Genomic DNA, 12,364 nt, shown 5'->3' with positions numbered 1-12,364 from the left:
CCAAAGAAGAAGACTGACTAGCAACAGAAACCATAGGCATCAGTCGCCGAGCAACACATTCCCTGATACAGCGGCCAACACAAAGAAAGATCTGACCTCAGGTGGACCGTGGAACTGGCTAAAAGGAGCGCTTACTTCAAATCGAAGCAGATAGCAATTATCTAATGAAGCCAAACAAGTTGACTATTCAAAGGTGCTGACGCTAGCCTCGTGGAACACCAGAGGCCACGCACACCTCACCGACCCCAACAGTGAAGATCTTGGCCGCTTCGACATTCTCTGCCTCCAGGAGACCTGGCTTCTAGAAAAACCATCCATGGAAGGATTTGAAATTGAGGTCTCCCCGGCGGTCAGAGCACTGCTAGGCCGGCCTTCTGTTGGCTTACTTATCGCTGTGAGGACAGGCCAAAACTTGAAAATTGTCAAAACCATCGTCAGAACCTACGGGATTCTGGCAACTCTTATCGAATGGACTCACTTCTTGGAGAACACAAGACAATGGACTGAGACCTCACTTGCAGTTATCACAACTTACTGGAACCCACAAAGAACATCGATTACGGCTTTCTGCCAATCAATGGCCGACACTATCGACGCCACTGTAGTGGAGTGGAACACCACGCATGTTGTAATATGCGGCGATCTGAACGCCAAATATCTCCAACCTAAAGAAGCATCTCTACAATCAGTTGCTGTGTCACTTACGGAATCAAGGGGCAAAGCCTGGATGAACTTGATGCCCTCAAGAAATCTACACAATGCGGCATGGATCAAAGAGTGGCAAGCGCAAATCCCCACTTGGGAACGAGGCTCCTCCACGGCCACCCTGGACTATATTTTCGTTTTGAATGATATATGTTCATACATCGACAGCTTCAATGTGATCAAAACAGACCGGAGCGACCATAACATGCTCACCGTCGGATGGTCTACGGCCACTAGAGAAACTACAAGCTACACAGCTCCGGTGGAGTCCAATCCTCAGCAAACTCGTCTCCACCTCACTGTCGCCAGTGTTAGAGCTATGATCCAACAATTTGCCACAACAGGGGACTCATCTCCGTTCACCGGGTTATTGCAGGGACCTAACTATATCCCGCTCCTGATTAAGTATAAGTCCAAGCAGAAAGAGGAAAAGCCTATCCCCTTCACCTACAACCACACATATGACAAAATAATGGCTGGAAAAAAAAAGGCGGTGAGAAAAACAAAACGCAATGCAAAAGCAGCTAACTCCAATCAGGGGTGGGAACTATGGAGAAAGGAATACAAAAGCTACAAATCTTGGATCAGACTACGTAGGGCAGTTTTGTACCAAACCACGCCGAAACCATGATGAGAACACTATCAACTAAAAAATCAGCTGACTTTTGGGCCTTGATCAACATTTCACAAAGAAACACAAGGTCAAATATGATTAACTCAGTCTCGGAACCAGACTGGGTCGAATTTTTCACACATCTCTTTGCTCCTCTGACAGCAAATGCGACCCCCAGCCAGGCTCTAAACTTGGCTCCATGGTTGGATCTTTCTGCAAAAGCAGACATTGCTGCGGCCATTCGAAAGCTAAAAACCTCTAGAGCCCCGGGACCTGACGGCTTGAGGAACTCCAACTTAAAAACTCACATCACAGAATGGACAGATTTCATCAGTCTTCTGTTTAGTCGATGTAGAGCTACCAGACAGATTCCAGCGTCTTGGGCAAAAGCTACTGTCATCCCAATTTTCAAAAAAGGAAGCTTGAAAGAGCCAGCAAACCATCGACCAATAGCCCTCCTAGATATCATGGGCAAATTCTTTGCTACTCTTCTTCTCCAACACTTCCAGCGCTGGGCAAAATCGGCCCTGTGTGAAGATCCCTTCCAGCTGGGCTTCAAGAAAAACGGTGGAACGGCAGTGAATATCCTTATACTCTGCATGATCAAGGCAAAAATAAAGCAGGGAGCTCCAACAGTTCACGCGGCCTTCATAGACCTGTCGCAGGCTCTCGACAGAGCCGATAGAACACTCCTTTGGAAAAAGCTAAAAAGCTGGAGCTACCCAGAAGATATCTTACATCCTATCATAGCCCTCCATTCGAATACCACCCTATGTGTCCATCTGAACAAACAAGGCTTCCTTACCAAAGAAATTGCGGCAGAAAGAAGAGTGAAACAAGGATGCCCCCTGGCCCCGGCACTGTTTGTAGCCTTCTTGGGTGACATTCAAAACTCAGAAGCTAATGTTCGGAGCTTTCCCCCAAAGCTCGGCAATACCGTGGTGTCTCGATTTCTCTATGCTGACGATATGATCCTCTTAGAACAGACCCAAATAGGCCTCCAACGTCAGCTGGACAATTTGGCAGAGTATATGGCCTCCAATCACCTCACTATAAACAACACCAAGACAAAAATCATGCTCTTCGCCAAGAATCGACAACCTAAGACCGCAGCTCATATTTGGTCAGTGAACAAGTGCTGTATCGAGGTGGTCCCTAACTTTAAATACCTGGGAGTTATTCTCGACGGAACACCACAGGAGTCCCAAATGCAATCTAATCTTTGGGACAAAGCTAAGAACCTGACCTCGCAATTGAGACTGATTGACCGCAAGTTCAGCAAATTTTCAATGATTCCTGCAATCAATTTCTATAAAGGGAAAATAGTTCCTTCCTTAACATATGGCATGGACGCCACGATCAACATGCCGAGTTCATTCTGGCCAAAATTGGAGGGCTACATTTGGAAGACGATCTTGGGTCTACCTAACTCAATCCCAATCGCTGCTGTCAGAAGAGAGCTGGGCCTACTGTCGTTGGGGGCCACAGTCAGTCTGTCCTCACTCGATATGTACAGAAAGACTCTCACCCAAGACGGTCTGCCGATTTTTCACACCATTGGCAAAGAGTTAGCGGCAACTCAATGTGAGGGGATTCAGAAGTGGATTAAGTGCCAAGAAAAGAACCTGGAGAAAAGAAACAAAGAGGACTTGATCTCCATTCCTCAAAAGGTGATCCAAAAATTGAAATATCAAGACTGGATAGCTACTGGTGACCAATCATTGGTGATAAAATCCCTGAAACATTTGCCGCCAACATACAATAAGCTAAATTGTGCTCTGGCTTACTGCAAAAAATTTCCAGACAAAAAACTACGAAGTGTCTTTTTTAGAGCCTGCCTGAACCTGCTCCACACTAGAGAGATTTGGGGATAAGAAGTCAGGCCAGTGTTACTACATGCAGACTGTGCCTAAATGAGGACACAAAAGAAACAGTCCGACATCTCCTGCTAAACTGTCCCACTCTTAATCCAGAACGTTCGGCAATTTTGGCACCTCTATGGATAAACTCTGTTTTAGTAGAAGAAGACACTTGGTGGTGCCGACTTATTTCTGGTGATAAAGCACGATGGGCAGTCACTACAAGCAAACTAATGGAATCAGCCTTCAAAAAAATAAACGCCAAGATCTCAGCCAGCGGCCAGTGACCAAGTAATACATCGGCTAATTAAATCTGACCGCAAACCCGTCGGGGTAACATGAGCAGAGCTTCAAACGGGTCTCTTACTGCCTAACTAATGGTCCCACGAAACACCCTCTGCACTTGATGCGGCCGGACTCCAAGTGCTACGCTGACTACTCAGGGCTGAACAAACCAGCCAAGCGAACAAGACGCATAACTTGGAACCTTCAGCAAATTGCTGGAAATTGATAGAAAGTTCATATGTCTGCAAAGTTCTTATGTACGCGTATGAAAATCTTATTTCGGTGACTTCCTCTTGTAAAAATCATTTTTCTGGTGTTTTGATTATATACAAGTAAATAAAAAATAAAAATAAAAAATAAATATACCAGAAATGTGACCCTGACACTATGCAGTACTACGGCCAGTTCGAATGTGAAATAAGTGCATACCTGTAAAAAAAAAGTTAGTGCATATTTATAACACACATTACACCGGGTTCTGTTACATCCGCCATAAAATTACCACAAACCATGCGAGGCAGACGGTATGCATTCATTCCTTCATTACATAAGGAAATCCAAAGCAGTTTTACTCCTCTGCCGTGATGGCATGGACAATAGTTCTCCCCTCTCCTTAAACTGAGTAGATGCAGTACATGTGTCCCATCGTCCATATAGACACAATAGTGCCAAAATATAAAATCAAGTCTCACTGACACTTGATTGCAACTCACATACACCCTTGAATCCTGAACAAGTCGTGACGACGTGAGAAATACATAAAACACAGAGGCCTATGCGTGCACTTCATTCATTAACCCAAACCCGTATAACACTGAATCTATATCCAAATGAACGAAACGTGCAAACACTCCTCCTGATGCTGTAATGAATACTCATTGTAAGAACATTGATGTGACGTCGCACGTATACACGACGCATGCGCAAGCCTCGTTTGTGATTGCGCATGCACAGTGCTAATAAAGGGAGTCCGTGTGGCAGTCGCCATCGGGACTCCGGAAGACTCACACGCATGTCTCCTGTCTCATTGTGTGAATGTGTGTGTGTGGCAGTACGGGGCGGCCCGAGGCATGGGCCCGCGCGTAACATCTGGCGACGAGGCGGGACGCGAACGGGTGGTATGTTGACACGAATTAACGTGTCAATCACTCTAATTTTTCCCGTTGTGTTTCCCGAATCCAACGCGAGCAACGGCAATGGGCTTCTCTGCAATGCGTGAGGCAATAGCGGCCTGGAAAGGTGCTTGTGCGCTGCCCACGTGTTAAGAATCAGCACAACATTAATTTTTTGAACCCCTGCAGTCTTTTGCCTCTGAAGTGGACTGCCCGACAACCAGTGACCACGCGACTAGTGGTAATAGGAGAGACCCAGAGCACTGGTGCTACACGGCACCACCACTGCCCAGTTGATCAGGTACGTCAACCGTCCATCCAAGTCAGGTTTGCGGCCTCTGACCCGATCGGGAGGTGCCTGTGTGACCTGTGAAGATGACGGATAGTGACGGAGAAACAACGGCGGCACAGCCTGTAGTGCAGAGACAACAGGGTTTTCTACTACCCATGCAGGAATTCGACACGTCAGGCACTCCCTCAAAGTTGGGCCCAAAATGGTTGTTGTGGATAAAAAAATTGGACATGTATTTTACTGCAACTGGGGAAACCAATGACTATGCCAAGAGGGCGACTTTGCTCTACTCAGCAGGGATGGACGTTCTTCACATTTACGAGTCCCTCAACTTGCAAGTGGTAACGTACGAGGCTGTCAAGACCGCCCTGAAGAACTATTTTATTCCTTTGTCTAATGTGGACTTTGACAGATTCCTGTTCTGCGGAGAAAAACAGCGGGAAAAGGAATCACTTGACCAATTCTGCGCTCGTCTGCGGCAGATGGCTGCCACCTGTAGATGGGACAATGAAGAGGTCATGGTCCGGAATCAAGTGATCCAAGGATGCAGCTCAGGCAAGTTACGCAGACAAGTTTTGCGAGAGCCAGGTTGGACTTAAGTCCAGATTCTAGACAGCGGAAGAGTATATGAGCTGGCTGAGTCAAGAGGGGCAAAGATGGACGCTGCAGTGCGCCCCGGCAAGAACGAAGAGGCGTTTGCAGTGGGGAGGCAGACGTCGTCGAAGGCTCGGTGGGGCCAGAAATGCCAGGAAGCGGCTCAAGCACAAGGCTCGGCTTCCATTTCCCAATACTGTGGGTACGACCTACCGCACTCTGAAGACTGTCCCGCTAAATCAAGGTCCTGTGGCAGGTGCAATGGCCCCGGACATTATGCCTAGATGTGTTGTTCTCCTATGCCGGTTGCTATACAAAGGGGTGTGATGCTGGAAATGCATCGGAGGGACAGGGCCTCCGTATCCTTGTCCTTTACTGCTTTTTATCGTGTGTTCTGTCTTGTTTTCTGTGCAGGAGTTCATGTGGGACTCCTGGCGGTGCAGCTCTCTTTTGGTTTGGTGAATGGACCCTTGGGATACCCTTATGGCACCCATGGGTGGGGGTACAACCCTGTGCCCCTAGTGTATGTTTTTGGGCACCTGTGGGTGGCCCACAGAGCAGGGTATGGGCTGGTGGCAGCTCCATGCTGAATTTGACAGGTGCGCGGAGTATCCTCCATTTTGGGATACCCCGGCCCTGCCATTGGGATCAGTTGATTCCTGATGGAAAAGAAGATGGCCCGCTGGCCTCTTGCTTTCTATTACCCATTACCTTGTTTTCCCAAAGTCCTGGGAAGCCCTGACTCTGTCCCTTCCCCCTGACTGGCTGTTGGGTGGAAATGCCATATATGGTGTTGTTGTGAAGGCCCGGCCAGACTAGCTGGAGCCTTCCCGGTGATGTATGTTGTGGGTACCTCCTGTGGGTGGGACCTGGGTGAATAGAGTGTGTGCCAAATATGCATTCTGTGTTGTGAATGTCTAGTATCTGGTGGTTGACACAATGACTGAGACAACCCTGCCCAAAACCAGTATGAATGCAGCTTGGAGTGTTGAATGGCTCGTTTCTTGTCCCAATAAACATAACTTGTTGTGAGTGTCTGGAGAGAAGTGAATGGCCTGAATACCTTGTGTGCCTGATTGGCTGCCTGCCTGCATGAATGTCCGTAGTCGTGATTGGATGCTTGAGTGTGACTCAGCGGAATGAATGGGAGATCAACAGTATATCTGGGGACCTCTCACTGCTAGGAATCGTGTTCAGAAGCTGAAGTCCACTACGACGAGTAACTGGAGTAACTGACGCTTGACCTTGAAGCCCTGCTGGACGAGAATAATTGCTGTTGCTCTCCTTCACAATCTGAAAGCTACTGTGTTTCCGAGGACTGACCCAGAGAGGACCTGGTAAGGCGCCCTCTTCCCGAGCTACGAGGGACCATTGTGCACAGCTGATCTTTGCCAACGCTCCCTGGTAGACAGACCTTCAACAGGCTGCCGACCCGATACGGGGACTGCTGCGGAACTCCAAGGAGAAGCACCTGGACTGTTGTCCGCCACTGTCGACGACCGCCATCACTGACCGGAGCCGCCGTGCTCCCGTTTGCCTAAGAACTTCAATTAATCATCGGATGCTCTCGTCTGCATCGTCACTCGCTTGTCTCCCGCTGGAGAAGGCCCGACCGTCGATGCACTGAGGAGCATCCACCTGTGGGTTTCCTGCCACCTAAAGACCACAGAGACACCGATGACTCGACGCCCTTGCTGGGCCACAGTTCTTCATCATCTCTTTGCGGTCCAGAACTATCGTCACCGAGGTGCCCCACACGCCTCTTCCTTGCAGGACGCCAACGCTCTGTCGTCGACGAGCACCGCTAAGAACGAAGCTGCCACTTCCCTGCCGTAGTTCACCCTGCTCACCGTCGGACGTTCGACGACCCGTGACTCCTGCCTTAAACGGAGGGCACTATAGAAGGGCCGTCGATTCCCCGACACCGAACGCCAAGTTCCCCGACACCTCTCGACGATCCGTGGCTCCCGCCTGAAAGGGAGGCAATCAAGAAGGATCGGTCGGCGCATCGTCAGAGAACTCTACTCCACCAGGTACATTGGGGGGGTAAAACCTTAATAGGAAGAAGTAAGACTATCGAACATTATATGGACTGGGCTTGTGCTATATATCTTTATTTACAGGATGCCCAGGTGTGGGGATCTCCACACTGAACTGTGCCTAGTGGTAGGGGTCAGTATTCTGCCTATTGTTTCAACCATCTTGCGTTCCTGCCTATCTCTATTGCTGGTTTCCTCGTTATTAATCTGTGTGACATTTTAACCATACAGTTGATGCACTTTAATGAGATTTGATAACTTTAGTGGTACCACTTTAGAATTCTATATATTTATCATTATTGACTTCCGAGTACAAAGTGCGTTATTGTGATCGTGTACATACCTTTGAATATTAATTATATAAAGACTGTGTTTTCAGTAATACAGTGTGTGGACATTCCTTTGTGGGGGTTCGGGGACTACACTGTACTTAAGAACCAGCCTGCATCACTTCCTGAGAAGCTAGGCCTTGGTTGCTCGACCACGTACCAATAATAGAGAATCTTGGCTGGGGTCCTCTGTGCCTCTCCTCTACCATATAGAGAGCAGAAGTACAGACACCCCCTACCAGTCTTTACAAGGGGACCGGCCAGGACTGGTGGCAGTGGTCCTAGGAGGCAACGCAGTATTGCGACTTTGGAACAAGATGCACAACGTCTCAACATTGCGGAGGAGGAAGAGGAGGAAGATGAGGTGTTCTTCATTTCGAATATAGCAACAGGGGCAAGGAAAAAGAGGCAACCCAAGTGCGCTGTAGACATTCAAGGTGTGCCAACGCAAGTACTGATATACACAGAGCCTCTGTTTGTGTGCTGGCCACCGAACACTACGAATCGATTCCTGGACCGCCACCATTGGATGCATCCACGGCGAAGATTTTCACTTTTGGCAGAGATACTCCACTTCCAATTCAAGGGGTGTTTGTGGCACCCGTTTCAAGAGGGGCCAAGACAATAAAAGCCAGATATTTTGTCGCCGACATCAGCCCGCACTCCCTGCTCAGCTGCGTGGCGTCGGAGGCGTTAGACCTTGTACATTTTGCTTTTGAAGTTTATCAGGTAGACATCGAGCGACTGCTGGCCAAATTCTCAGGCATTTTTCAAGGGGTGGGCAAGTTGAAGGCTTCCCCAGTCCGTGTGCACATTGACAACACTATTCGGTCCACGGCCCTCAAACATAGACGGATCCCATTCCATCTCAGGGAACAAGTGGAAAAGGAGCTGCAACTGCTGGTCCAAATGAACATCATTGAAAGGGTGGAGGGACCAACTCCCTGGGTGTCGCCCATAGTGGTAGCCCCCAAGCCCAAACAGCCGGGAGTGGTACGCATTTGCGTGGACATGCGCCTCCCGAATGCCGCGATTAAACGAGAGAGGCACATCACACCCACCCTCGTTGATATCATAGGAGTACTACAGGGGGCCAGGGTGTTCTTGAAGTTGGATCTGAGGTCGGGCTGCCACCAGCTTAAGCTCCGCCCAGATTCAAGATATATTACAACTTTTACGACGCATGAGGGCCTCTATCAGTTTAAGCGCCTAGGTTTTGGCATATCATCTGCAGCGGAGGTCTTCCAAAATACCATCAGGGGAGCACTGGCTGGATTGAAAGGCGTATTAAATATGAGTGATGACATTTTGGTTTTTGCTGAATCTGAGGCCGAACACATGCAAAGGCTGGAACACACTCTAAGGCGTCTGAGTTGGGGCTTACTCTACACCATGAGAAGTGTGAATTCTTCAAAGACAAGATCGGTTTCTTTGGCTTCATCTTTCATGCCAGCGGGGTATCACCCGATCCGGAGAAGGTTAAAGACATTTGTGAGGCCGTGGCACCCCAGTCTCCCACAGAGGTGCGTAGTTTCCTGGGGATGGTTAATTACTGTGGGCGTTTTATCAAAGGACTGGCATCTCTGTCAGAACCCCTCAGAGCACTAACCAAGAACGAGGCTGTCTGGGTGTGGGAAAGGAAAGAGCAGGAGACATTTCAGGAAATCAAGAATGCCCTGTCGGATAGAGATACTATGGCGTACTTTGACCCCACCGCAGAATCCGAGATTGTTGTTGACGCCAGCCCAGTGGGGCTGGGAGCTGTCCTTATGCAAGCGGACAAAAGAGGTGACATGCGCCCCATCGCATACGCGAACAAGGCTCTCACGGACACGGAAAGGCGCTACTCGCAAATAGAAAGGGAAGCGTTAGCCATCCTGTGGGGCTGCCGCCATTTTCGTCTATACATTTTGGGGCAAACCGGTCAGAGTTGTGACTGAACACAAGCCACTCCTGCCCATTCTAGAGGGAGCATCATCTAAACCACCTCCCAGAATAGAGCGATGGATGCTAGCTCTAATGGAGTATGGGGTCAAGCTTGTGTACAGGCCGGGGACCAATAATCTGGCAGACTATCTATCTCGACACCCGAACTGCGGGAGAGAGGGTCATCCCAAGGAGGTGTTCGCCTGTCAAGGGTTAGTGTGTCACGTCGTGGAGAGTGCGATGCCGGTAGCCCTGTCCAGGATCACCGTAGCGACCGAGTCAGCCAAGGATGAGGTATTCCAGATCATCAAGACAGCGGTAATAAGCGGTGACTGGAAAGAGGTGCTTCAGAACAATTCCAGGCGGCAGGCGGGAGCACAGAAGGATCTTCAGGCGCTCTGGAGGGTGAGGGATGAACTCTCGATATCAGACGATGGACTACTGCTGCGGGGCAGGCAGATTGTTGTTCCACAAACACTGAGGAATCACGTCCTGGAGCTGGCGCATGTAGGACATCAAGGGGTCGCCAAGACCAAGGCGAGGCTCAGGCCTAAGTTATGGTTCCCGGACCTAGAAAGCATGGTGGAGCTCTATGTGAAAAGGTGTCTCCTGTGCCAAGTGACGAGTCCGGTGGAGAGGGCCCCGCCCATCAGCTCCATGGAACGAGGTGAGAAACCCTGGGGTACCGTTCATGTGGACTTCGGGTCTACGGGGAGGGGCATGTATTTCTTGGTGGTGGTCGACCAGTGGTCAAGATATCCAGAAGTGGAAGTAGTTGAGTCTACAGCAACCGACCACACCACCAGGGCGTTTGACAGGATGTTCGCGGCACATGGCTTTCCCGAAATTCTATGTTCAGACAATGGGCCTCCATTTACGGGCAGCCGGTTTGCACAATACGTGAGAGAGAAAGGCATCCAACACAGGAGAGTGTTGCCCCTCTGGCCTTGGGCCAATGGGGAGGCTGAAAGACTAATGTGGACGTCGAACAAGGTGTTTAGAATATCGGCAAGTGGAGGGGACGCCTTACAGCAGAAATTGGTCGAGTTCCTGAGAGAGTACAGGACCATGCCCCCGCCAAAGCTTTATTCGGGCGCTGCCCAAGGGGGAATGATACCCGAGATAGAAGGCAGGGAACCTGGGGTCATTGACAACGAGAGGATCCGAGAAGATCGAGCTGCACGCAACCTAAAGGAAAGTGCGAGAAGGGGCCCACAAAACAAAGAGGTGGCGGTAGGTGACTCGGTGTTGGTCCGGAATCGCCGACCCGAAGGAAAGCTGTCACTGCCCTATGAACCCCAGCCGTGGACCGTTACTCATGTGACGGGAACGATGGTCACGGCCGCTAATGAACGAGAAACTGTCACGCGCAACCGTTCATTTTTCAAGAAAGTGGACAGTACACCCGAATATGTCGACCCCGACGAGGGTACCTCATCAAGCACCGGTAAGGAGAGCCCCACAGTGGATGCACCCCGGGGCATAGGGTCAGAAGCCGAGAGCCCCGGCGTGGCCCCCCAAAATGCATCTCGGTATCCAGTGCGAGGTGACCGCAGACTGCCTACTCGCCTCAAGGACTATGCCCCGGACTCGGGAGACTGAGCCGATGTGCGTGTCAGGTCTGCAACCCACGTTGGGTTCCTATGTTGTAGTTCACCAGTTGTGCTGTTGCATTTGAAATGTTGTTTGGTTATGATTGAAGAAAAAAAGGGATGTGACGTGCGCGCATGCGTAGTGCTAATAAAGGGAGTCCGTGCGGCAGTCGCCGTCGGGACTCCGGAAGACTCACACGCATGTCTTCTGTCTCATTGTGTGAATGTGCGTGTGTGGCAGTACGGGGCGGCCCGAGGCGCGGACCCGCACGTAACAATTACCATAACTGTGGGAATTATGCATCATATATAAATATGCGCTACATTGCCAGCAATACTCACGTAATTCACGAGCAAATGTAACTAGGCTGTCTACAGGGGTTACCATTTTGTACTATGGGTTGCAGCTGTCATTAAATTCTAAGTCACTCGGTGCACTACATGTACAACTGAAAGGAATCAGTTGTACATGTAGTGAACATTGTGCAGTACACAACAGTGCCAAAGCCACGGTAAAAGGCAATGCTGCCGTCGCGTTTCATGGGCTTGGGCGGCTGACTCTGGCCAGATCCCGAGACCATATCTGGTAAGAAAGAAAACCAGAGGAGAATGTAACTAACCTTTCAGTCTGTGGACACAGGGCCTAACAACTGTTCTTCTTTCTTGCCGGTTGCTAGTATTCCATACTAAGACCTGTCCTTTAATTCCAGCTGGCGGATACCTGATGTTATTGGTTCTTGTACCTGCTCTTTCAGTTAATTAACCCCTCTGCTATTAATTGGGACTAATAGAGGGGTGCATTAATAGAAAGGTCTCCCTCTTTTGAGGAGACCTAGACCATGTAGGTCTAGGTTAGCTGCTGCCAGTGATCGGATCCACTGGGGAGGACAAGAAGCAGTCCAGTGCCCGTTCCGCTGGTGAGTCATAATACCCGCACATCGGCAGCCTGATCATCAACAGCGTCCACCAATGGACTTTTCATATTTCGTATTGCTAGGGGTACCCCGCCGTTTGCTTT

The sequence above is a fragment of the Ambystoma mexicanum genome, chromosome 4p, assembly GCF_040938575.1.
Source record: "Ambystoma mexicanum isolate Mex_15411 chromosome 4p, UKY_AmexF1_1, whole genome shotgun sequence".
NCBI lineage: Eukaryota > Metazoa > Chordata > Amphibia > Caudata > Ambystomatidae > Ambystoma > Ambystoma mexicanum.
Note: the sequence above shows the minus strand (reverse complement) of the source record.